Here is a 24,989-nt window from a genome sequence, read left to right as displayed (position 1 = left end):
AACGCCAAAGTAGAAGTCACGTGCAGTTCCTGGAGTGGCCGCTGCGGGAGAAATGGTGGCGTTGTGTTCGTCATTAGCTCGGTGCTCGGAGACAGATTGGGGCCACTTTTTCAAAGCTGTCTCTATGGGAGTTTCCGAACTGAGTGTTTTAGTAACGTTGGTCAAAACTGTTGCTCATGGCAGACGATAAGTAGCTGACGGCACGTGAGGAGCGCTACATCAGCGCTTCGCTGCATGTGAGAACCGGCCTTAATATGACCATGGTGAAGCATGATCGACGCGCAACCGAAACCTCAAGGTGTCGCTTGCCAAGGGCACAAACTGCTCAAAGCTTGAAAGAGTGCGACTGCAACCATTGGTGCCTCGTTAAGACTGCTTGCGTCGAGCTGTTGCTATGGCGACCCTCGCGACGAGCCAATGGGGAGGCGCAGCACGTCGCGACGCAGCGCAGCGCAGTCCACGTAAGCGATCCTTTAGGTCAACGGACTATCACCGGTATTCACGCTAACACTTGGAGCTACAATTCTTTCCTTTTTCCCCCACCTGTCTGAATCCGACTCGAGAAGCAGCTGGACTTTCGCGAGTCACCTTATAAATCTATGCGCGTACGTCGTACAAAAGATAAGTGTCGCCAACGTACGAGCCTTGTGCAGTTGCCAAGTATTCCCCAAGTCGAGACTTGGCTATTTCCTCGAGAAAAACCACGAGCTAAGGGGACGATTTCATCCGGACTCGGCAAATGCTCACAGGGAGAGGATAACATGCCAAACGTGCAGTTCCCCCTTCGAGAAAACCTTTTGTTCGAACAGTTTTAAATAAGGCCGGACGAAAAAAAAAGAAAGAGAGATAGGTAGGCGTGAGCGTGTGGGTTTAATTTCTTTGGGCTCAATTAATGGCACGATTTGTGTCGCACAGTTTTGGCGGATGGAATAGTATTTGAGCGTGGAAAATCGCAATGAACAACTTTCTTCCTGAGAGGCCGTCATTGTGATTGCTCGTAGATTGTTAAGTAAATCGTTTTCATGCTCCGATAACAATCATGCGTGAAGTCGGTGATGGAGAGCGAGTATATCTCCGAGGACAGCAAATCCGATACGCTATGCATGTTCAAAGGTGGCAGCTAGATTATCGAGAATCATTACCGGTGTTGTCGAAACAATATATCAAAACTCCCCGGTATGGTTATCGGTATCGTTGATCGGGTATTGTTATCGGGACCCGAAAACGACCTTCATAATCTTGGTTTGGGGAAAAGGTTTTCTCAGTGTTGTGGCGTCGGGACAGGAAAAGGAGGGTATTTTTCTTGCCCGCAGACATTTCGGACATATACATGTAGTAAAGTCTTACGACACTTGCGAGCCCTGTGAGCCAATCGGAACATAGTATAGCGAAGCACGTGAAAACGTACCACCGGGAATAAGCCGATGGTAGGCTGCGCCTCAGCTCCATACCCTTCAAGTGCCAAGCTGAGCCGCAGCTTGCGCCTTTGCAGGGTTAACTGATAAGAAGCACGGTGACCGTTCCTTCTCCAAAGAGTTAAGTACGAGTAGTTGACAAATATTGAATAAAATCATGGAGCATCGCAAGAAATGTTTTGCAAGAAACCACACCCACTGCAAATCTGCTTTGGAGTGGCTGGCTAACCTCTCATCATGATCATAATCTCTATCCTTTTAATCGAGAATTTTGTGCAATCACCAACAGGAGGCATGTTTTTCGAAGGGCGCATTCGGCGTCCTATGGCGTCGCAATCTTTCGGTCTTATCTCCATACCCCAGGATGTCATTTCTACCAAGAGGAAAGAATCGCTAATGCCTCGCAGAATCCCGGGGAAATATAGCGGACGAGGAAATGAAGACGCAGAATGGAGATGTCGATGCATTGGAGGAAGTCACCCTGCCCTTGGAAGACACCTTCTGCGCGAGGGAAAACGGTGCGTCACGGTCTTTGGAATCAGGTGTGTCTGCAAGGTGACCCGTGCCACTGCGCACAGCGTCGGTGCCTTACACCGCACTTTTGCCACATTCATACGGAACTCGATCGTCGTGGGAGCCCGCGGCAATTTGTTCCGATCTTTAGAAACTGGAGGCCTCGGCCATCTTTTTGTACGACAATCGGGGTTTATCTACTTCAGAGATACACATCATCTTTTCTTATGGATTTTTTTTAATTTAATCTTTCTACGCATTTGTCACGTTGGACTGTTTCATCGTTTCCCTAACAATTTTGTCTGTTTCTTGTTTTTTTTAAAGCGAAGACCGGATGCGGTTAATTTTTTAGCGAACCCTTTTCGAATCCCTGTCTGATTGACACTGACCTCATCAAATGTTTGTCACCGCTACCAATCCCTGTCGGATTGACACTGACCTCATCAAATGTTTGTTACCGCTACCAATCTACCGTACACTGACAACCACTCAACCGAGGACAGACGTATACGGACCTGTTAAAGAATGCAAATATCGCCAAGAGCAAAAACTTTTTTTTTTTTTTTTAATTGTATACATTTACATTGCCTGTTAACACATGGCTCAAAGATGAGGGTGCATCTGTGCCTTGGACCGTGAACTGTAGGCTCTGTAACCAGCCTGAAACTATTGAACGCTGCTTTATTTTTTGTACCGATGCCTGCCTTCTCTGGGACATCCTTCGACGAACCACCCTTTAGCCGTATGGAGTTCGCTTTCTGCCAGTTGCTCCCCGAAAAGCTGCGCTGTTCGACCTTTTCTTTTTGGCGGGCTTGCGCAGCCTTTGGCGGCGTAGAATGATCGACTGCAATGCTGAATACCCCCGAACTACTCAATTTCTATTTATTGAAGAGGGTCAGAAAGTTAGGAACGTTTAAGAGTACATGAACGATACTCCTGACTTGCTGCCGCTATAGACCTGTGTCTTATGCTTCCTGATTTTTGAACTGTGGTTTTTTGTTCGTGTGTGTTGTAATACGAAATCACAATTTTTTTTTTTAATGTACCCACTGAGATGCTCGTCCGATTGCTGGTTAATTTCTTTAAAGATTGTAACTTCCATGTACTAGAGATATTTGAAAAAGTCTGTGGCGTAGCTCAGTGGTGAGGCCTCCACTTCGTACGCAGCGGACCTAGGGTCGATTCCCGCGGGCGATCTGTTTCTAGGATTTGGCAGCATCGACGACGGACTCCCTACATCGCCAACTACCACATCAACAATGACAACTGCTTCAACAACTTCAACTACAACTAGAACATTAACAACGGCTGTCATGTCCAGTGGAGGGTAGAGCACATAAAAGCTATCGCTGTAATACCCTATATTAAGACAAATTCGTCAACGTTCGCAAGAAAAAAAAAAAGATCTGCGGCTTAGCCTAGTCGGTACCGCCTCCACTTCGCACGCAGAGGACCCAGGTTCGATTCCCGCGGGTGATCTTTTTCAAGGAGGCAACATGGACCACAGATTCCCCGCATCGCCAAATACAACATCAACAACATACGTGTAGTGGCGGGAAGAGCCAACAGTGTTCGCGCGTGTGACGCGTCATTTGTTCGCTTTCCGAAACGACGAACATGCGCGTGCTGGGCTGAGGACCTGTAAGTATTGGTATGGTCATAGCCTCCTCTATACCGACAGAGCCTGGCAGATCGTCACGTGACGCGCCGCCCGAAGTGAAAAGGTAGAGCGACTGAGAAGAGTCATGGAACGGGACGCCGAAACACACTTGTCCCGAGCGATGGAGTGTCCGCTCGTGCTTCTCGCGTTCCTCGGTCTCCCGCGCCTTTTCTCGTCGGGTTTGAAAACCATCTTTCGGGTCCTCGCCGCTGCAAAATCTGTGCGCTGAATACCGGACTACCTGAGAAATGCTCTGTGCTACCAGATCCTGGCGCTCCAAATCTGCGACCGGGCACTCTATGGCGCCGTCATCGAACTGCCAGGTTTCGTGAGTATATAGGAGGCTATGGTATGGGGTATATTTAAAGTGGCGATGCAATGATTTTGCAGTTTGCGCAAATACCGCTTAGAACGGATTCCTGACGTTAATGACCTGTGAAACAGCCGTTCGTTCTTTGCCACACGCAATCCAAGTCGCAGAAAAACGAGCAGCGTTGACGCCCTCAACTCTGAGCCAGAAGAAGCGGCCACGTGATCTGGAGCCGATTACATGCCGCCAATGTTGATCATAGCCCCGCACTGAGTTCCAGACATTGTCAGGGTTCGGCTATTGTCGTCATTGCAGCGATTGGACACAGGACACTACAAGAATGCTTCTCGAGCTATCGATTATCACGAGCCCAAATCCAGTGCCCACGCAGAGCTCGGGTTCACTGTATAAGCCGTATTCAAATATCGTCACTGGGTGGTATTGGCGACGTGAGCGATCGAAAGCGCCGCTGTGGTCGGCCCAACACAATTGGCCGATTGCTGATTCTGACGTCGGCAAAGGATATCTCATCGACGGAAATAAGAGGAATGTAAGAACTTCAATTTTGACGGTGTTGGCAGTGTTGCTTTGAGAGCGCTATGATTTCAGGCTTCCACCATGCCCATTACAAACACCATCGAACTTGTTGTTCGCGAGGTAATGACGTCACGAAAGGTAACCGAACGAGGGCGCCACCGAAACATCTCGCCGCTAATACTGCAAACGCCTAGCTACGTCGTCAAGTTTTGCGAAGGAAAGAAAACTCTCGCTTTTTCTCTTCGAACTTCCACCGCAACAAAGGAGTTTTATGGCCAGAGGCGTTGCGTGCGAGTATGTCCTTGAGTCCCACTAGTGCCAGTAAGCTCGTGTAAAGGGAAAAACATTCCAATTCAATAGACCTATTGGTATGTTACCCAAGCATCAAGGAGAATGCCGGGATTGGTGTTCCACTCGCCGCACGTGCAGGCGTCAGCAGTAGTAACTTTTCTAAAGCAAAAGCCTAAAACAAATGGCATCTTGCACGAGCGTTCGTCAACGCTTTATTTTGGTTATTTACTGTGCACCTTTTATACGGGGAAGGCGTGTGGCGCGTGGAACACCAATCCCTGCATTCTCCTTGATGCTAGGCTAATGTAGCAATAGGAAGTATTCACTGGCGGCCATAGCTGTGCGCGCGACTGCTGAGCGCGTGCTGATGACTAGCTTCAATGGTTCTTTTGCAACGTGCATTCCACACCGTCAAAATGGCCGGTCTCAGCAGTCTATTAATGGGGGCTCGTTCTGAGCATGCGCTCTAGACAGCACCCACAAATGTGGCGCCCAGTGAATACTCGACGTGCGCGATCGAAAGCGTCGCTGTGGTCGGCCTTCCACGATTGGCCGAATGCTGACTATGACGTCAGCAAAGGATTTCTCATCGACGCAAATAAGAGGAATGTAAGAACTTCAATGTTGACGGTGTTGGCAGTGTTGCTTTAAAAGCGCAATGATTTCAAGCTTCCACCATGCTCCTTACAAACACCATCGAACTTGTTGTTCTCAAGGTAATGACGTCACGAAAGGTAACCATATAAGGGCGCCACTAAAACATCTCGCCGCAAATAGGTCTATAGACGCTTTGCAGCAGCTGTGCATGGGCGCCGCCATAACCGACCTTCAGTTTTTGTTTCTTCTTATTACAATTACTTCACTTCATCATAACCACAGCAGGGCAGGTTATTGATATTTTAGATTGTACTGCGTCCTTCTCCACAGCCTTGGCATCTGTGGAGGCTTGTCAACGCTCGCTTCAGTGGCTCGGCATATGGAAAAGACAAGAGAAGGTCAGCGATGGCGGCTGTAATTTTGCGCGTGTGTAAAGCGTCTATATCGTTGCTCGGCCTCCGTTCTTTCTTAAAGACTGGGAGCTCCGCCTTCGGCGCGAGCTTCCTGCCCGCACAATTGCGACGGCACGCGCAACCAAAGCGCTGTGGAACCCAGCGAGCTCGTGCTGAAGGCGGAGCTACTTGTTTCAGCTTAAAGGGGTCATAAAACAATATCGGGTTGGAATGTTCACGACTTTGCAGAGGCGTACTGGTCTAGCCCAAGTATACTCGCACAGACTGCCACTGATTCAGTGAAATTACGAAGATAAAAGGGGACTATTTCTTTCAGTCTTGTCTCGGCAAAGCTTGATGAAGTAATGTTGGGATTGAAACCAGCCGCCTGATGACAGTCGACAGCGGCTCATGGATTGGACACGAGAACTGCGTGAGCACTCGACTTGGGCTTGTAACAATCAATGCCTCGGCGGACACGCGAGTAGTGATCGACTCGTGTATATACAACCACTGCAGTGACGAGAATCTGGAGCTCAGCGCGCATGTTCTACTTTGCCAACTCCAGCGCGTGGCTACGATTAACTTAGCATAGGATAGACACCAGGCCACGTGGCCACTTGTTCCGGCTCCGAGTTGAGGGGACGGTGCTCTATTTCTCAAATTTTTGTTTTAACGACTGTCATTGCCTAGAAATAAAATTTACGCCAAATTTATTCGGTTGTTGACGTTGGGGAGTGATTCGTATTTAGCGAAAGTAGAAAAACCGGGCCCAATTAAGGGTGAACGGAGTATATGAACCTTTCGAATGTTTCCAAATCCACAGCCCACACGTGCTAAAATATAGCCCAGCACTCGCAGCTTCGCCGCTTCGGAGAGCGAGCCAGCACGTGCCATACGCACGAACGCTGAAAATGGCAGTGGCTGGAAGTTTCTTGGTTTGTGTTACTTGCTCGTTCTAAATTCCATGTTCTGTAATACGTGGGCAGGATGCGATGGGTATCTCGAACGTTGTGTTCTAAAGATTTTTTTTCAAGTGTGAGTTTAGAAGTAACAAGTGAAAAGGTTGGAAGTCTGGTTCTTTTTCGTCGGTGGCGCAGTCGGATGGAGTCGTGCAGAGGCCACGAGCGACGAGGGAGACGCAGCAGCTGTGCACGGGCGCCGCCATAACCAACCGTCAGTTCTTGTTTCCTCTTATTCCATTTAGTTCATCTTTAGCACAGCGGGGCAGAGCCATTTTCCGGTCCTACTGCGTCCTTCTCCACAGCATTGGCCTTTCTGGAGCTCGTCAACGCCCGCTTCAGTTGCTCGGCATGTGGGAAAGAGAAGGTCAACAATGGCGGCTGTAACTTGGTGGGTGTGTAAGGCGTCTTCCGTCGATTATGCGATGCCGACGAGAGGCAGACTCACGAGTGCTTCTGGCGAGCAGAGTTCAAAGCAGTAGTGCGCACATTTTACCCAAGTAGGGGGGCTATTCATTTGTTTTCCTCGGAACTTGCATGCCCTGCTCATGAACATCGTACGGAGACTGCACTAGCAGAAGAAACGAGCACTTGTTTAAATAATAAGGTTTAAATAATAATGGGTGAAATCGGTTCGAGGTTCCGGGTACAGTTTATAACGAGTCCCTTGCAGGTGTCAGCCGATCCTTTCCTCGGCTGCCAACGTCGTCATCACAACATCATTAAAGCTCGTGGAAGTGTATTGCTACCTGGAAGTGTATGGATTCTTTTGTTTTCTTATTCTCGCAGGATTATAGCGGCGTCCCTCGCATGCCACTGAGAGACAAATCGATCAAAACTAGAAGAAAGCAAAAACGACCTTTAGACTCGCCGGCGTGGAACGGCCATCTGCTGTACAAACAATAATGTCGTTATACGGAGCGATTGGTCATCCTACTCTTGCCTGTGTTTCTCAACGCCGCCCTACCTACACCCTTCTTTCTCGTGCAGAAACAGGTAAAAATATCTGCGCGATATGCGACGACAAAAATTCGAAATTCTCGGCGTTTTTTCCCCCGTGCGATTGAGTTATCAAAATAGTGGAGCGTGGCGCCGACGCTTACCAGGAACTGCCAAAAAACGTCGTATCCACACCAAAGATCACTGTTGCGCTAGACTGCTTTAGTTCCCGACGAATAAAAGTCGCTTGGGTAATGAACGATACAATTTTAATTCAGGTGTGTGCTGTATACAATCCTTTTCGCAGGTTACAAGCATGTTGATTTGGTCGTGTCAACATTTCACGCAAAGCATTATGCAACCTTTCCCAAACTGAAGGTCGCAACCGTAAGCGGGGCTGCGACAGATTCATCGATAAATCGCAAAGCGGCGAGGAAATAAAAAAAAAAAAAAATGCGAACTTTTTTTTTTTTTTTTTTTTTTGTCGATGAAAACAAAATGCAGGTTGCAGCACAATAACAAGCCGGAACTGAAATTTTCGGTGTTCAAACTCCGTCTCGATTTCAGAAACTGTGCTTTAAGATACAAGCTCACTTCAGTCATTATAGAAGCATTAATTAGGGTATTCATGTGTCTTTTATGCCCTCTGGCCCAGCTGATTCACTTTCTCAACAAAAAAAAGTTTTAGCCTCGTTTCTGTATAGTATCATTGTTCACACACTGACCCAGAAAAGCCTGTGGCATCACAAAAAGCAAGAAAGGGGGATTTCGAGACGATATTTTACATTTTTGTGGGTCGCGAGGAGTTTGGGAAGCACTGGCGTAATGTATTCAAGGCGTATCTCCGAGCAAAAATAATTTTCACTGGCAATAATTATTCGACATATTTGCCAAAACAACCTCCGAGAATGCTGTTTCCAGCCAGTGTCAATGCGGTGATGACCTTTCAAAAGGGTGCCTCACTCTACCGAAGCACCCAGCTTATACCGTTTAAAGAGAAGGATGTTCCATGCAAAAGCATCCTGTTTTCCGATTAAAAATGGCGTAGCATTTAAAATAAGAGAGCTACAGCTCAGCCTGTGCGCCCTAACCCAAAATTAATTACCCGCAGCACTTTCCCTATAAGAAATGCGACCAAAACTCGAGAAACGCCCGTTGTTCTAAGCATCACAAAAAACCCAGAATACGATAATGAGCGGACTTAACGATTAAAACGTTGCAATACACCGCGACATGCCTCTGTCCTCTGCATCATAGAAATCCAAATTACAACCATGAGTGGTCTTTAACCCATTAAAATCTGAACAAACATCGCAGTATGCCCCTTTGCCCCAAGCATCCCAGAAAACCTAAAATTTCAACCATGCTCGGCCTCTATTTCTATTAAAAATGCGACCAAACATCACAACACGCCCCCCCCCCCCTTTTTTTAGAAAAAGGGGCGAGATGTTTGATGGCGTGTTTCTTCAGGAAAGGAAGGCGAAGCATGATTGTAATTTTGGGTTTACTGGGATGCTTAAGCCGCATAGACTGCCTCTGTGCTATAAAATAACCATCTCAAGCTCAGGCTGGAAACGCATCTGTGCAGAGTTTTTGGCCTTGCCAGATTGCCAGCAGGCTCTTGAGTATTTTTTATGAAGATTCTTCGATCTGTATACCACTTAAGTACGCGTGGCAGAGCGCTTTGCATAAACTATAGTTCATACAGAGAACACTGAAATGGACGAAGCACAGACACGCACAGTTCTTTGAACGAGCAACGGCACATTTATACGATGCCCATCGCTGGTGTTCGTAGTGCGATTGGTATCATAGAAATGTGTCGTTGCTCGCTGAAACAACTGTGAGTGTCTGCCTTTCGTCCATTTCAGTTTTATTATTTCTACGTGAACTATGCATACCACATTTTAGGCTATCTCACTCAAACGAAATTTCGCGGTCCGGAATAAATTATTTCATGGACTCCATCCAATACATAGCGCGAGTGATAAGTTTGCTTTATCAATTTTAGCGGTGAATTTCGTGCGCTTTGTCCATGATATATGGTTTAAACGAAGAACAAAGTTACAATAAATAAATGGCGTGGACTCTAGACTTTAAGCAATCAAGTTTATGACAAAAAACGTTTTTAACGAGGTAAAATACAAGAAAAGCTAAATGTTGTACATACCGAGTAAAGCCATATCGGCATGCAAAGTACTTGGCGCTTCTTAAACGGTCTGCAGTGGTTTCATATCCTTGACCTAGCTTGAGGGACCAATTACATTATTTTATATTAAATAATAACTTCACAATTGTAATCTCAAAATGGCGCGGTTCCGCATTTTAGCATAAACTCTTAATCGTCTTCCATTTTTAGTCCAGCATCACGAATACCATTATAGAATTGTGTTGTCTTTTAATACGGCGTATTAAATGACAAAACAAAACGAAGCTTCGATACCAGACCAAATACTGCGAGATATTTGCAGGCGCGAATAGCTGTGCAGTTGCCCAAATGTCAACCTGTACATCGGACGATCATTAGTTTCGCTGGAATCAAACCAAGTGTGTCGCCCGCATTTCCCTCCGGGCATGACGCTGAGAGTTGTTGATCTTGCACAAGGCGAATCGCTCGTCTGCGACCGCGCCGAGGGAAAACTGGAAGACCTTCGAACCACAAACTTGCCGGCTTGTCTGGTGAAACTACTTCTTTTCCTATTTAGCTTTTTCTTATATTTTCTCCGTTGTTCTTCTTGACTTTAATGATTCGCTCGCCCTTCGGGGCACCGTGTTGCAAACACGCCACTCAATAAATGCGGAGGAAACTACAAGCACCAAAATCTCCATTTAGCGGCGGAGGCGCATGCCCGCGTTAATGGACGTGCGGTGGGAGACACAGGTCGAAGCAGTCGATGCTTCTACGTCCGCCATATTGATGACTGTTGTAAGTGAAAACGCTTCATTCCACAGGTACGACGACGTGAATTCTTCATACCATACGCATTGCGTCGAGGTGAATTAGCTGGAACGCGCCTTTGCAGGTTATAGCGGTAATTCTGCTAAATTCTTTATAATCCGGAAGAGTTAGTCGGTCTCTTAAAGCTTGAATTAGAGACAATCGATGCACTTCGGCCGACGGCGTGACGTGAGATCCTGAACAGGCGTACTCCAAAGCCAAGCACATGAACGTCATCCTGCACACAATCGTCTCCCGATCGAGTCCTGCGTCGAGTTAGCGTAGGTTACGGACGACCTAGAGGGAGCTTCGCTTTTTAGGGCAGTTAGGCTGTGACAACGGCGGTACACTGCTCGAAGCTTAATCGAATACCTTGAAATGTAACTGCTTCAACGGGATTCGCTCGACAGAGGTGCATCGAGGCAATGCGCTCCCCAGGTAATCAAACACCTGTTGAGAGCCGAGTGATAGGTCAGTAGCAGTGCGTCACTATAATAGCCTTCACTGGGGAAGCCCACGACCTCTTGGTATTGTAGGGAAGAAGCTGCGCATTTCCATCCAAAACAGTTTTCCCAACTCGGGAACTTAATGTTTCCAATTTTAAACTTGCAACTACTCCGATCGCAAACGATTTCGGAGCTGGTCGTGCTAATGGAGCATCATATCGGCGACGTAGCCTTTCCACAAACATTAAAGGCTCTTGGAGAAAAAACAAACAAACTAAGGGTATATAAACAGTGGAAGGTAGCGATGCACCTTGATAAGCACGGATCGTTACTCCGATTTTACCAGCTCGTGTACAATCCGGCCTGATTTGGTTCGAAGCTAAGGTACTCACCTCGCAGTACGACGTCGAGAGAGGAAGTTAGTCCGCCGGGGAGTCGAACGCACCGCGATCTGGGGGCAGTCGTCCTTGGACGGTGTATCGGCGGCGCTCGAACGTGGCCTCTGGCTCTCCCCCCTCTGCGTCCCTTCCACGCACTCAACCCTCTCTTTCCCAATCTCTCTTCTTGACCCTCTGGATGGCGTCACACCTTCCTCCATGGACTCCTGCCGACGCTTCGCTGTGACGTCACACCCTCAATCAGGAATCGGCAGCAGCATGGCAACAGTTACCACCCCTATACTCGTCGTTACACCGCTCGGTCTACTAGAAAGGGGTTCATGTGCACCTCTAAGAACACCCTTAATTACCGCATGGGGTGTGCAGGTACTCATTTATTTATTTAAATACCTACAACGCCTAAAAAGGCATTACAGAGGGGGGGGGGGGGGGCATACAAAACACAGTATACATGATCAAGAAGAAGAAGAAAGGGGGATCGGTGGCCGAGTGGTCTAGCGCACACCAGCTCGGAGCACGTGGAGCGAAAGCTCGCGCTGCAGAACCCAGGGATCCTGGGTTCGAGCCCCACCCCTGCCCGTTTCGATCTGGATGAGCATCGTACCGGCGTGCGGTCGTGTATCACTACTGCGTGATGCACGTTAAAGACCCCAGGCTAGCGGCTGTACCGCACTGGCTAAATTTCTCATCTACAGCTGCGAGACTCGTCGCCCCTGTGAGGCAGACCAAGTTCTAGGCTGTATAAACACACACACAACCCAATTATTATTAAGAAGAAGAAAATAGATGGTGCTATGGAGAATTTGACATGATAAAAAAATTAGAACAAATATGAAATGCCATTACACACGAAAAAAAAAAAAAAACACAAGTCTATGAGACATCTGAACACGAGTTTTAAACATACAACTGGACTTCGTCAAAAAACAGCTCTGGCCTTGAAATTTCTACAACCTCATTTGGTAATTTATTCTACACATCAATTGACCGCAGAAAAAAAAAATTAAAAATATCAGTTCTACATTTATATGGACGAATTTTTTAAAATTATATTTTCTGAGCGACACTTAAGCAGGCTGTAAAAGAAATGTTGATTTAGATATACAAGTATTTTCGTGAAGAATGTTAAATAAAAGTTTCAAATGGAGGCATTGACGTCTCGGACTCAGAAACCTGCAACCCAGAGACGACTTAAGTCCAGTAACATAATGGTTAAAAAGCGCGACAGGACAACGGACACAGAAGGAGACACAGACACAGCTCTACTTACAACTGAACTTTATTTCCGCTCCAGCTCGGTATATATTACCGGCAACAACACAAACAAGTTAGGAAGATATAAGAATACACATCGTAAAAATCTTTAAAAACAGCATAAAAAGACTAAAATTCCTGCATCAATCATCGGCACCCACCCAAAACTAGTCATGCTTGGTCAAGAAACTGCAATTCTTATTCGGATAATGATAAAGAGGGTGCGCTGACACATTGCAGCCCTATCTAGCAATTTCTCGAGCCTCGAGTATTTCCCTTGTGGTTTTGTTTCTGTTTTTGCTCAGTACTGTACAATCTGTGAAAATCAGAGTACACCCACAATCCCGGCAAAGCACACCGAGGTGTCCTGATATGACGGCATCAACGTTGTAACGGTGTTCCCTCAATCTTTCATTTAGGCAGCGACCAGTCTGCCCCACATAATGACGCCCGCACGATAATGGCACGGAGTACACAACCTCTTCTGTACACTCAACAAAGCAAGTTTTGTGCTTTTTCGTGCAGCCGGTTCTGCTTATGATGTTCGAGGGGGAATTTACCGTTTTACATAAACTAGCCAACTTGACAGGTGCTGAAAAAACAACGTTAACCCCTGCGTGCAAGCCCACTCTTTTCAGGTTATGGGACACTTTATGTAGGTGTGGTATGACCACTGGTTTCTCTTTTTTCTTTCTCTGTACTTCCGTTCTCTCCCTATTTTTATTCTTTAACTTCTTGAGAGTGTTCTCTGCTACGGCTGATAGAAGGGAGACTGGATACCCCGCGGACTTGAGTCTTGACAACTGATTTTTAAAACTTTCGTTGATCTTGAGAGTGCACGACTTCTTTAGAGCGTTACCGAAGCAGAGATTGATTATCCCCCTTTTCACGAGCTTTGAGTGCGCCGACGCGAATGGCAGGATTGGCTTGTTCCCCCTTGGTTCATAAATCCAACATACATGCCCCGGTAGGAAGTCAAGCCTCAGGTCTAAAAACCTAATGGAACCCCCCTCCGGCGCTTGATGGGTTAGCACCAGGGGCCTCAGACAGTCACTAAAAGTGGACAGGGTCACGGACACCAGCTCCTCAAAGACATTCGAGCCGCAGTCCGAGAGGACTAAAAATCGTCCACAAATCTAAAAATGCTTACAACGCTAGAACCCTCAAGTTTGCTAGCCAGGATCCGATCAAGGGCCGCTAGAAAAATGTCGCTAAGTACCGGTGCTATACGCGAACCGATACACACACCAGTCTTCTGAATGCCTTCGTCCCACGTGGCAAACGTAGACCTTAGATAAAACGCCAGGTGTGTATCGGTTCGCGTATAGCACCGGTACTTAGCGACATTTTACACAACATAACAAACCTGGCAGCGCGATTCTGGATTTTTTTCAATCCGATCATCTAAATTTAGTTTATAAGGGTCCCAGATTGTACACACATAATTAAGAATAGATCATACATGTGAAAATCACAAGTTTTCTTATAGCGATGATGAAGCAAACCTAAACTTACGTTTAATGAAACGGTAGCCTGCGGTAACAAACTTTCTATCAATAACCATAGAGCAGTTTGATTATGTGTTGCAATACACTAAAACCGAGACGGCGAGCAGCGAGTTGTGCGGCTGTGACGCGAAGACACCAACACTGTGAACGCTGCTCTTCCGAAGCTTGACGGTCACCGTTCGCGGCTTTCTTTTTAGAGCACTAGAGGCCAGGCAAAGCGCAAACATATCTTCATCACCCTCAAAAATATTCTGCCACAAACAGTAGAGTGGCCGGTGCCTAAAACGCGCTCGCTCACTACAAAGCTTCGCAATATTTGAGGTTTCTGCAACTTTTAAATAACAGCATGCTCATTTTCCTAACGTGCATCAGCATCTCTGTCACCTGTTATATGATCCCTCCTTAACCGCTTCGCATTTGTAGACAAATAAATAATTTTAGCGCGCTGAACAGCGTCAGCGAGAGCAGGCGCACGGGATATCCTGGAGAATCTATCCCTGTCTTTTCTGCCATCTTGGAACTACCGCCCCGCCACCTATAGGGCGTTGGAGTTGCGAATAGAGGACGCTATGTCAGTACACTCTTGCCGAGGCGACGCATGTGGACACGACCGGTCGACCACTCGCGTCGCATTCTCATGTTTAAACAAATGTAAAATGTCACTCTGAACCAAAAATCTTGTTTTTTCTCAAGTTACAGCATTTCGCGTGTGAAATAAAAATCGTGACTGTATCTTGGTGGCGTTGCAAGCGCGAGACGCTTGGGCTTTTGCGTCGCGGCGGAGAAACGTTATTAAAACTCTCTTGCGTCGCGTGCGCTAACGCAAACGCTAAATTTAGCGCTAGCTTGCGCTAAAATTGCGTACGTTATTCTAAAACTCTCTATTTAGTAAGTTTTGCTTGCCGCTGGTTCGAGGCGTTTACTGACAGTTGGAGGCATTTAGTGCTGGTTCGCGTGTAAGTCCGTTGCAACGGATTTATGACCGCATCATCACGTTTGCTCCGCATGGTGAAAGAAAGGGTTGAAAGTTATTGAGCTTGGTTTGGAGGCTTCAAGATTGGGCTGTTTGCCAACACTTCATACTGGAAATTATCGCATCGCGAAGAAATCTGCTTAAGGATGCATGCATTGTGGTCCATTTCTAATGCGCATGTCTGAAAATATTTAGCCGCGCGTGTTCCGTTTCGCCAGCGATCGCTTGATGTGAGCACTCTCGCTAATGAATTTTTGAGGGCTGCCGCTCGCTTATAATTCGTGCATGCTCGTGCGCGCAGCTGCTCGTACTAGGTTGTCGTGCCGGTATTTTGCGAAGAAATGACGTTTCGGGAGTTTTCGTAGATCGTTTCCGACTTCTTGCATCGATCTTCGCGATTTACTGACCCCGAACAACATTGCGGACAAGACTTTTGGCGCATGCGTAGTTGCCACGTCTGTTTTGCGGAGACCTTAACGGATGTGAAAAGACGGTTTGAAAAGTCCCTATTTATTGCACACTTTACAATCTTGCGGTGAATGGTCCCTCTCTTACTTTAAGTGCCTGAAAAAATGCGACATTTTTGTGGAAATAATTTTTCCAGACCTCTGGGCTACCAGGATTGAGGGTGAGCTCTTTCCAGTTCTTTGAATCTTAATATGACCTTTTTACGATAGTCTGCTGCTACGTAAGTTTTTCTGGGGAAGCTCCAGCTGCCTGCCGAAGTTTTATCAAAATCTTTAAAACCTCGGCAAATGCTCAACCAAACCAGAACGGACGGCAATAGCGCCTGCTGGAGACGAAAATTCTTCTGTAGATTGTATGTTATAACAGATTAGAGTTCTGCTGGGCACATGCACAGCTGAACTCTAGCTGGTACGTCCCATCACAGGACATGCCAGGTCAGCTTCAAGTGTTCCGGAATAAACAAACGGGTGTAGAGCTTTATGTTTAATTGTGCCTCGCACCTGAGTTTGCGCCGTGTTGCGATGGAACCAACTCACCTGAGTGAGGCCCAATCCATGCCAACAGATTCAAGCACAATTAGGACAGATTCAAGCACAATTAGAAAGGGTAAAAACTAATTTAATAATAATAATCATAATATTGATAATAATAATAATTTTTATTGCATGTAAAGTACACAAACAAATAGAGACCTGCCAAAGCCTCATTGGGCTTGTCTGGCAGCGTCTGGCAGTCGGCAAACGAAACACACACAAATAGAGTACATTAAAAAAAAAACGAAAAAAAAAACGAAATCAAAATTGAAACTAAAAAACAACCAAAGTGTGTGTGTGTGTGTGTGGGGGGGGGGGGAGGTTATACAGTAATGTTTCTCAGCGCTTTCTTCAGTTTGCTCTTTGTTGTGGCATCAATAACACACGACGGGAGTTTATTAAAGCATGCTGGAACATAATACAATTGGGTTCTTTTACCATATCTTGTAGAACTCCGAGGTGTCCAATATCGCTCTTTCGGTCTGAAATTACGGGCAGAGACGTAGGGAGTCTTAAAACTGCTATCCCAGAAATGTCTATGCACGACAGTTTCAATGAATAATGAGTTAAAATTTGGCTTAGATAGAGTCGCGAACACATCAATGTTTTTATCGAAGCCTAAGTCATAGGAAATGTTGTATAACATAGAACGTAGTATTGTGTTAATTCTGGTATGGCAACGTTGGGCACAATGACCGTACACAGATATGCCATAACGAAGTACACTGTAGCCCAGAGCATGTATAATAACTTTTCGGACTGATAACGGCATATAGTATCGAATTTTGTACATCAGACAAGACACTGAACGAATCTTCTTACAAATATAACCAAGGTGGGAGTTCCAGGAAAGATCACCGTCGAAAAAAATACCAGGATACTTCACAGTTGATGTATATTTTACCGGCTCACAAGCGCACGGTAAACAATTGGACGCATGCAACAGTAAAGGATAGGTGGGTCTAACATTTTTTAAGGGGTTATGAAAACAAATGAGCTGCGTTTTCGAAGCATTAACAATAATTAAATTAGCAGCAAACCAGTCCATAGTTTTATTCGCAGCAGCTTGCAGAGAAGAGATTGCATCTAAATAATTGGTAGCTCTGGATAAAATAACCGCATCGTCAGCATATTGAAATAACGAAACTGGCACAGCGTTGTGGAGGTCACTAACATAAATATTGAACAGTAATGGGCTCAAAACTGACCCCTGCGGTACACCAGCTTTGATTGACGAAAATGGGCTCTGAAAACGCCCAATTGAAACACACTGTCGTCGATCGCTTAGGAAGTTTTCTAGGAGCACTAAAAAGGAGCCACGAAATCCTAATTTAGAAAGTTTTATTAGCAAAAGTCGATGGCATACGCTGTCAAATGCTTTGCTGACGTCCAAGAACAGTGCGCAAGCAACCTGATTCCGTTCAAAAGTTGAATTCAGTATATCAGAAAAATCCTCTAGAAGCGTCTGTGTCCCTCGACCTTGAATGAAACCATACTGATGAGGTGAAAGAATACTGTGCTTGTCTACAAAACTTTCTATAGAAATGTACAGATGTTTCTCCAACACCTTACTAATACAAGGCAAAATTGAAATAGGTCGGTAATTTTCTGTTTTTACGCGCACCACCCTTAAACAGCGGAGTAACCACCGCAGTTTTCATTTGTATCGGAATGATTCCAGTTGAGATAACGTTGTTCAAAAGCGAAATCATATGAATAGCCAAAACAATAGAAGTATTGCAGCAGCAATCGGGCAATTATCGGCTACGGTAGTGCCTCTTCCGAGGGGTGTAGGTTGCGGCAAATTGCGCCGCTGGCTTCTTGATGTCGGCCACCTTGAGAAACTGGTGGATGCACAGCCAGTTGTCCAGACCGATCTGGTCGTTCATGTTTAATCGTGTCTCGCCCCTGAGTTTGCGCCATGTTACCGTGGAACCAACTCACCTGAGTGATGCCCAATCCATGCCAACAGATTCAAGCACAATTAGGACAGATTCAAGCACAATTAGAAAGGGTAAAAACCAATTTAATCATATAAACAGTCAAAACAATAGAAGTATTGCAGCAGCAATCGGGCAATTATCGGCTACGGTAGTGCCCCTTTCGAGAACTGTAGGTTGCGGCAAGTTGCGCCGGTGGCTTCTTGATGTCAGCCACCTTGAGAAACTGGTGGATGCAGCCAGTTGTCCAGACCGATCTGGTCGTTCATGTTTAATCGTGTCTCGCCCCTGAGTTTGCCCCATGTTGCCGTGGAACCAACTCACCTGAGTGATGCCCAATCCATGCCAACAGATTCAAGCACAATTAGGACAGATTCAAGCACAATTAGAAAGGGTAAAAACCAAGTTAATCATATAAACAGTCAAAACAATAGAAGTATTGCAGCAGCAATCGGGCAATTATCGGCTACGGTAGTGCCCCTTTCGAGGACTGTAGGTTGCGGCAAGTTGCGCCGGTGGCTTCTTCATGTCGGCCAACTTGAGAAACTGGTGGATGCACAGCCAGTTGTCCAGACCGATCTGGTCGTTCATGTTTAATCGTGTCTCGCCCCTGAGTTTGCGCCATGTTGCCGTGGAACCAACTCACCTGAGTGATGCCCAATCCATGCCAACAGATTCAGGCACAATTAGGACAGATTCAAGCACAGTTAGAAAGGGTAAAAACCAATTTAATCATATAAACAGTCAAAACAATAGAAGTATTGCAGCAGCAATCGGGCAATTATCGGCTACGGTAGTGCCCCTTTCGAGGACTGTAGGTTGCGGCAAGTTGCGCCGGTGGCTTCTTGATGTCGGCCACCTTGAGAAACTGGTGGATGCACAGCCAGTTGTCCAGACCGATCTGGTCGTTCATGTTTAATCGTGTCTCGCCCCTGAGTTTGCGCCATGTTGCCGTGGAACCAACTCACCTGAGTGATGCCCAATCCATGCCAACAGATCCAAGCACAATTAGGACAGATTCAAGCACAATTAGAAAGGGTAAAAACCAATTTAATCATATAAACAGTCAAAACAATAGAAGTATTGCAGCAGCAATCGGGCAATTATCGGCTACGGTAGTGCCCCTTTCGAGGACTGTAGGTTGCGGCAAGTTGCGCCGGTGGCTTCTTGATGTCAGCCAACTTGAGAAACTGGTGGATGCACAGCCAGTTGTCCAGACCGATCTGGTCGTTCATGTTTAATCGTGTCTCGCCCCTGAGTTTGCGCCATGTTGCCGTGGAACCAACTCACCTGAGTGATGCCCAATCCATGCCAACAGATTCAAGCACAATTAGGACAGATTCAAGCACAATTAGAAAGGGTAAAAACCAATTTAATCATATAAACAGTCAAAACAATAGAAGTACTGCAGCAGCAATCGGGCAATTATCGGCTACGGTAGTGCCCCTTTCGAAGACTGTAGGTTGCGGCAAGTTGCGCCGGTGGCTTCTTGATGTCAGCCACCTTGAGAAACTGGTGGATGCACAGCCAGTTGTCCAGACCGATCTGGTCGTTCATGTTTAATCGTGTCGCGCCCCTGAGTTTGCGCCATGTTGCCGTGGAACCAACTCACCTGAGTGATGCCCAATCCATGCCAACAGATTCAAGCACAATTAGGACAGATTCAAGCACAATTAGAAAGGGTAAAAACCAATTTAATCATATAAACAGTCAAAACAATAGAAGTATTGCAGCAGCAATCGGGCAATTATCGGCTACGGTAGTGCCCCTTTCGAGGACTGTAGGTTGCGGCAAGTTGCGCCGGCGGCTTCTTGATGTCGGCCACCTTGAGAAACTGGTGGATGCACAGCCAGTTGTCCAGACCGATCTGGTCGTTCATGTTTAATCGTGTCTCGCCCCTGAGTCTGCGCCATGTTGCCGTGGAACCAACTCACCTGAGTGATGCCCAATCCATGCCAACAGATTCAAGCACAATTAGGACAGATTCAAGCACAATTAGAAAGGGTAAAAACCAATTTAATCATATGAACAGTCAAAACAATAGAAGTATTGCAGCAGCAATCGGGAAACTATCGGCTACAGTAGTGCCCCTTTCGAGGACTGTAGGTTGCGGCAAGTTGCGCCGGTGGCTTCTTGATGTCGGCCACCTTGAGAAACTGGTGGATGCACAGCCAGTTGTCCAGACCGATCTGGCCGTTCATGTTTAATCGTGTCTCGCCCCTGAGTCTGCGCCATGTTGCCGTGGAACCAACTCACCTGAGTGATGCCCAATCCATGCCAACAGATTCAAGCACAATTAGGACAGATTCAAGCACAATTAGAAAGGGTAAAAACCAATTTAATCATATGAACAGTCAAAACAATAGAAGTATTGCAGCAGCAATCGGGCAATTATCGGCTACGGTAGTACCTCTTTCGAGGACTGTATTTTGCGGCAAGTTGCGCCGGTGGCTTCTTGATGTCGGCCACCTTGAGAAACTGGTGGATGCACAGCCAGTTGTCCAGACCGATCTGGTCGTTCATGTTTAATCGTGTCTCGCACCTGAGTTTGCGCCATGTTGCCGTGGAACCAACTCACCTGAGTGATGCCCAATCCATGCCAATAGATTCAAGCACAATTAGGACAGATTCAAGCACAATTAGAAAGGGTAAAAACCAATTTAATCATATGAACATTCAAAACAATAGAAGTATTGCAGCAGCAATCGGGCAATTATCGGCTACGGTAGTGCCTCTTCCGAGGGGTGTAGGTTGCGGCAAATTGCGCCGCTGGCTTCTTGATGTCGGCCACCTTGAGAAACTGGTGGATGCACAGCCAGTTGTCCAGACCGATCTGGTCGTTCATGTTTAATCGTGTCTCGCCCCTGAGTTTGCGCCATGTTACCGTGGAACCAACTCACCTGAGTGATGCCCAATCCATGCCAACAGATTCAAGCACAATTAGGACAGATTCAAGCACAATTAGAAAGGGTAAAAACCAATTTAATCATATAAACAGTCAAAACAATAGAAGTATTGCAGCAGCAATCGGGCAATTATCGGCTACGGTAGTGCCCCTTTCGAGGACTGTAGGTTGCGGCAAGTTGCGCCGGCGGCTTCTTGATGTCGGCCACCTTGAGAAACTGGTGGATGCACAGCCAGTTGTCCAGACCGATCTGGTCGTTCATGTTTAATCGTGTCTCGCCCCTGAGTCTGCGCCATGTTGCCGTGGAACCAACTCACCTGAGTGATGCCCAATCCATGCCAACAGATTCAAGCACAATTAGGACAGATTCAAGCACAATTAGAAAGGGTAAAAACCAATTTAATCATATGAACAGTCAAAACAATAGAAGTATTGCAGCAGCAATCGGGAAACTATCGGCTACAGTAGTGCCCCTTTCGAGGACTGTAGGTTGCGGCAAGTTGCGCCGGTGGCTTCTTGATGTCGGCCACCTTGAGAAACTGGTGGATGCACAGCCAGTTGTCCAGACCGATCTGGCCGTTCATGTTTAATCGTGTCTCGCCCCTGAGTCTGCGCCATGTTGCCGTGGAACCAACTCACCTGAGTGATGCCCAATCCATGCCAACAGATTCAAGCACAATTAGGACAGATTCAAGCACAATTAGAAAGGGTAAAAACCAATTTAATCATATGAACAGTCAAAACAATAGAAGTATTGCAGCAGCAATCGGGCAATTATCGGCTACGGTAGTACCTCTTTCGAGGACTGTAGGTTGCGGCAAGTTGCGCCGGTGGCTTCTTGATGTCGGCCACCTTGAGAAACTGGTGGATGCACAGCCAGTTGTCCAGACCGATCTGGTCGTTCATGTTTAATCGTGTCTCGCACCTGAGTTTGCGCCATGTTGCCGTGGAACCAACTCACCTGAGTGATGCCCAATCCATGCCAATAGATTCAAGCACAATTAGGACAGATTCAAGCACAATTAGAAAGGGTAAAAACCAATTTAATCATATGAACATTCAAAACAATAGAAGTATTGCAGCAGCAATCGGGCAATTATCGGCTACGGTAGTGCCTCTTCCGAGGGGTGTAGGTTGCGGCAAATTGCGCCGCTGGCTTCTTGATGTCGGCCACCTTGAGAAACTGGTGGATGCACAGCCAGTTGTCCAGACCGATCTGGTCGTTCATGTTTAATCGTGTCTCGCCCCTGAGTTTGCGCCATGTTACCGTGGAACCAACTCACCTGAGTGATGCCCAATCCATGCCAACAGATTCAAGCACAATTAGGACAGATTCAAGCACAATTAGAAAGGGTAAAAACCAATTTAATCATATAAACAGTCAAAACAATAGAAGTATTGCAGCAGCAATCGGGCAATTATCGGCTACGGTAGTGCCCCTTTCGAGGACTGTAGGTTGCGGCAAGTTGCGCCGGCGGCTTCTTGATGTCGGCCACCTTGAGAAACTGGTGGATGCACAGCCAGTTGTCCAGACCGATCTGGTCGTTCATGTTTAATCGTGTCTCGCCCCTGAGTCTGCGCCATGTTGCCGTGGAACCAACTCACCTGAGTGATGCCCAATCCATGCCAACAGATTCAAGCACAATTAGGACAGATTCAAGCACAATTAGAAAGGGTAAAAACCAATTTAATCATATGAACAGTCAAAACAATAGAAGTATTGCAGCAGCAATCGGGAAACTATCGGCTACAGTAGTGCCCCTTTCGAGGACTGTAGGTTGCGGCAAGTTGCGCCGGTGGCTTCTTGATGTCGGCCACCTTGAGAAACTGGTGGATGCACAGCCAGTTGTCCAGACCGATCTGGCCGTTCATGTTTAATCGTGTCTCGCCCCTGAGTCTGCGCCATGTTGCCGTGGAACCAACTCACCTGAGTGATGCCCAATCCATGCCAACAGATTCAAGCACAATTAGGACAGATTCAAGCACAATTAGAAAGGGTAAAAACCAATTTAATCATATGAACAGTCAAAACAATAGAAGTATTGCAGCAGCAATCGGGCAATTATCGGCTACGGTAGTACCTCTTTCGAGGACTGTAGGTTGCGGCAAGTTGCGCCGGTGGCTTCTTGATGTCGGCCACCTTGAGAAACTGGTGGATGCACAGCCAGTTGTCCAGACCGATCTGGTCGTTCATGTTTAATCGTGTCTCGCACCTGAGTTTGCGCCATGTTGCCGTGGAACCAACTCACCTGAGTGATGCCCAATCCATGCCAATAGATTCAAGCACAATTAGGACAGATTCAAGCACAATTAGAAAGGGTAAAAACCAATTTAATCATATGAACATTCAAAACAATAGAAGTATTGCAGCAGCAATCGGGCAATTATCGGCTACGGTAGTGCCTCTTCCGAGGGGTGTAGGTTGCGGCAAATTGCGCCGCTGGCTTCTTGATGTCGGCCACCTTGAGAAACTGGTGGATGCACAGCCAGTTGTCCAGACCGATCTGGTCGTTCATGTTTAATCGTGTCTCGCCCCTGAGTTTGCGCCATGTTACCGTGGAACCAACTCACCTGAGTGATGCCCAATCCATGCCAACAGATTCAAGCACAATTAGGACAGATTCAAGCACAATTAGAAAGGGTAAAAACCAATTTAATCATATAAACAGTCAAAACAATAGAAGTATTGCAGCAGCAATCGGGCAATTATCGGCTACGGTAGTGCCCCTTTCGAGGACTGTAGGTTGCGGCAAGTTGCGCCGGCGGCTTCTTGATGTCGGCCACCTTGAGAAACTGGTGGATGCACAGCCAGTTGTCCAGACCGATCTGGTCGTTCATGTTTAATCGTGTCTCGCCCCTGAGTCTGCGCCATGTTGCCGTGGAACCAACTCACCTGAGTGATGCCCAATCCATGCCAACAGATTCAAGCACAATTAGGACAGATTCAAGCACAATTAGAAAGGGTAAAAACCAATTTAATCATATGAACAGTCAAAACAATAGAAGTATTGCAGCAGCAATCGGGAAACTATCGGCTACAGTAGTGCCCCTTTCGAGGACTGTAGGTTGCGGCAAGTTGCGCCGGTGGCTTCTTGATGTCGGCCACCTTGAGAAACTGGTGGATGCACAGCCAGTTGTCCAGACCGATCTGGCCGTTCATGTTTAATCGTGTCTCGCCCCTGAGTCTGCGCCATGTTGCCGTGGAACCAACTCACCTGAGTGATGCCCAATCCATGCCAACAGATTCAAGCACAATTAGGACAGATTCAAGCACAATTAGAAAGGGTAAAAACCAATTTAATCATATGAACAGTCAAAACAATAGAAGTATTGCAGCAGCAATCGGGCAATTATCGGCTACGGTAGTACCTCTTTCGAGGACTGTAGGTTGCGGCAAGTTGCGCCGGTGGCTTCTTGATGTCGGCCACCTTGAGAAACTGGTGGATGCACAGCCAGTTGTCCAGACCGATCTGGTCGTTCATGTTTAATCGTGTCTCGCACCTGAGTTTGCGCCATGTTGCCGTGGAACCAACTCACCTGAGTGATGCCCAATCCATGCCAATAGATTCAAGCACAATTAGGACAGATTCAAGCACAATTAGAAAGGGTAAAAACCAATTTAATCATATGAACATTCAAAACAATAGAAGTATTGCAGCAGCAATCGGGCAATTATCGGCTACGGTAGTGCCTCTTCCGAGGGGTGTAGGTTGCGGCAAATTGCGCCGCTGGCTTCTTGATGTCGGCCACCTTGAGAAACTGGTGGATGCACAGCCAGTTGTCCAGACCGATCTGGTCGTTCATGTTTAATCGTGTCTCGCCCCTGAGTTTGCGCCATGTTACCGTGGAACCAACTCACCTGAGTGATGCCCAATCCATGCCAACAGATTCAAGCACAATTAGGACAGATTCAAGCACAATTAGAAAGGGTAAAAACCAATTTAATCATATAAACAGTCAAAACAATAGAAGTATTGCAGCAGCAATCGGGCAATTATCGGCTACGGTAG

This window comes from Ixodes scapularis, unplaced genomic scaffold (assembly GCF_016920785.2).
Source record: "Ixodes scapularis isolate PalLabHiFi unplaced genomic scaffold, ASM1692078v2 PGA_scaffold12__126_contigs__length_90152505, whole genome shotgun sequence".
Taxonomy (NCBI): Eukaryota; Metazoa; Arthropoda; class Arachnida; order Ixodida; family Ixodidae; genus Ixodes; species Ixodes scapularis.
The sequence above is the reverse complement of the archived record's forward strand: the minus strand, read 5'-3'. Positions refer to the sequence as shown.